Source organism: Dioscorea cayenensis, chromosome 19 (genome assembly GCF_009730915.1).
Source record: "Dioscorea cayenensis subsp. rotundata cultivar TDr96_F1 chromosome 19, TDr96_F1_v2_PseudoChromosome.rev07_lg8_w22 25.fasta, whole genome shotgun sequence".
NCBI classification, from domain to species: Eukaryota; Viridiplantae; Streptophyta; class Magnoliopsida; order Dioscoreales; family Dioscoreaceae; genus Dioscorea; species Dioscorea cayenensis.
In genome coordinates this window covers 6,716,109-6,719,165 of record NC_052489.1, presented here as the reverse complement: position 1 = coordinate 6,719,165, position 3,057 = coordinate 6,716,109, and positions in this window count along the sequence as shown.

Below are 3,057 nucleotides of genomic sequence, written 5' to 3'. Positions count from 1 at the left end.
TGTGGAATAGATTTCAGGAAAAATCGAATTTCTATTCTGTATTCGGATTAGGGGTAATCCCTTCGTAAGAAGGATTGCCTACTCAAGAAATTTTTGTTGACTCACATCGAGATTTCACTAAGTGTTAATGTGATTGTGCGGTGACTGTATCAACACTGAACTGATTCAGTTACTCTTCACCCTTAAAAGAAGCTTTAGTATGATTTAGGAAATCTCTATGTTTAAATAGGATTGCATGTTTAGACAACCTTTATCCTGTACTTTACAAAACCCTAGGGCGATGCTATGCCCAGACATCATTTCTTCTTCTAACTTGTCCTCCTTATTTTTGTATTATTTGCTTTTTTTTCTCTGTTTCTTTTGTTCACACACATCACTATTTTGTTTAGGCTAATTTTTAGAACTAGGGTTAGTACTAGTAATCTCATTCTTCCTTGTGGACTGACATCCTGCTTTTTAGTGCTTTATTACATGATTGACACTTAGACTTGCATTCCCATTAGGATGACTATTGTACTATTGGAGAGGTTGAGGATTTCTGGTAGAGCATTCGCTAAATCACCTTGACTTCTCTAGCCTATAGTTACATTAACCACAGTCACTTTCTTCAATTCAACTGTTATCTTATTTATCTCCAACAAGAGAGGTAGTGAGAGGACTAATCTCTTAACTATTAGGAATTTCTCAGTCTATTGGATAACAAGGGGGAGTTCCTTCTGGCTTTGGGTTTCATCTTTTAAGCTGTAACATTCTAAGCTCTTGTTCGAGTTCTCACTTGTCTCTAATGTCTGGTGGTTAGCAACTTCTCTAGAGGTAAGAGCAATTTATCTTAATATGGCCTAAACACCCACCATATAAACAAGTGAGTAGGTATCTACACTCGAAGGTTTGCTGGTAAGGCCGCATGCACATTGCAGTAGTGTTCTCGTCCCTTGACGAGTGTTGACATTTGTTACCTACCAGCCTACTTGCACTCTAGGGTGGAAGTGCCTTCTATGTGGTACCAGGGTTCAAATTCCTTTGCCACAAACCTTAGCCCACTAAGAATTATTTGTGTCTGGTAGTGAAGGTTGAGGGTTCAAAGGAGGATGTGGGTGGGTAAAATCATGGGATGAGGGAAGACTTGCTGTAAACGCCACTTAGGCATCCATCCCTTCACTCTTCACCTGCCTTATCTATAAGGAATGACTCTAATTTTTTTATCCTATTCAATAATAAAAATAATTTGGAATTTATTTTTTATTTAAATAAATTTTGTTGATATACATATATCTCTGCATATATATAAGCAAAAGTGTTTTTTTAGATTAGCTTTTGGGAAGCCCAGAAGCTTTTTTTTATAAGTTAAGCGCTTTTGGGCTCAAAAAAAGTTGTTTGGATTAGCTTCTCTGCAGAAGTAGAAGGTACCCAAAAAAAAGCAAATACACTATTTTTTTCAAAAGCTGATCATGTGATGTTTATAAAAAAAAAAAAAAAAGCAGTTTTGGGGTTACATAAATGCTTAACTTCCCTTATGAAATAAATAAATAACCTAGGTTTTTAAGGTTCCTCTCTAAGCTTTTTGCATCTTCATCCTTTACCCCTATCCCTTAATCTTTGGCAAACGTAGATCTAGAGAGAGAGAGAGAGAGAGAGAGAAAGAGGACAACACGAGCTCCATGATCCTTCGAGGTAAGCTTGATTTCTAGATTTGTGAATTTATAGCTTCACATTGGAGATTGTTTGGTAAACTTGGATAAATTTTGTCTTGAATGTGTGCTTGGGTCTATCCCCTTCTGTTTAAGCTTCTTCTTTAGGCTTGAGTTTCAGAAGTTCTTGATTTCATTATTTGTTCTTCCTGTCAACTTAGCTGCAATATGGGACCATCTACAAATGCCAAAACAATAAAGATATATTCAATCTTAGCAATCAATATATATATATATATATATATATATATGGTTAGTAGCTAGTAAATTACACAATAGTTCTACCGAGAATTACCCAATCCTGAAAAGAGAAAGACAACAAACTTGGGAATTAAACTCAGATGAAAACTATCGAGAATTACACAATAGTTTTGTTGTTCTTATGTCTATATAAGTCTGAACAAGACTCTTTGAGAGAAGAAAAAATATGGCTACTGAAGACTGGAACAAATGTTCCAGATTCTTTTTTACATTCTTATTATTATAATTATTATTAGCTCAATAATACTCTCATCTATACTTAAACGAAGCCCAATGTACCAACATATACATCACTAGCTGTTAACTTAGTTGATTTTAATTAGACTACCTAGCTAGCTTCCTTCTCATTTTTATACTAACTGATTATTACCACCAAAGTTAGCCTTGTAGTCATTTTTTTCCTTTTGATTAATACTGATTATATCTTTATGAGTCTTTGTACTATCTCATATGCAACAAGTTATATTGTTTAATCATCTCTACATTTTGTATTTTTTAACTCTATTTTTTATTAAGCGCTCAAGTTCAAAAATCTTCTTGGACATGGCTTTGAAACTAGCACCCAAAAGAGTTGTAAAAGGGATAAATTTAGGTGATGGGAATGTGGTTGCAAGTGAAAATATTCCGGAAACTAGATGGGATGACACAAACACTGAATTATTCTTAAAGACATGCATCGAGAAGGTCCAGAATGGTAATAGGCCACATATACACATTACAAAAAAGGTTGGAAAATGTGGTATCAATGTATGTTGTGAGAAGTGAAAACAGGGTCAAGTTACAACTACAAGCAATTAAAAAACTAATGGGACTCACTGAAGAAAGAGTTCTCCATATGGGTAAAGCTAGTAGAGCACCATACAGGGCTTGGTTGGGACACTGTTAAGAGAACAATTTTGGCAAGTGATTATTGGTGGGAAAGAAAAAGGACAAGTAAGCCTATGAACTTTTGCGATAATAATGTATTCAGCTATTTATTTTATAATTTTCAATTCAAAAATATTCTAACACATCGTCATCGTTTTATTGTTTTGTTTGAAACAAGAAAACCCAAAGTATTTGAAATGGAGAAATGAGGGTCCAAAGTTCTTGGACATAATTGAGATAT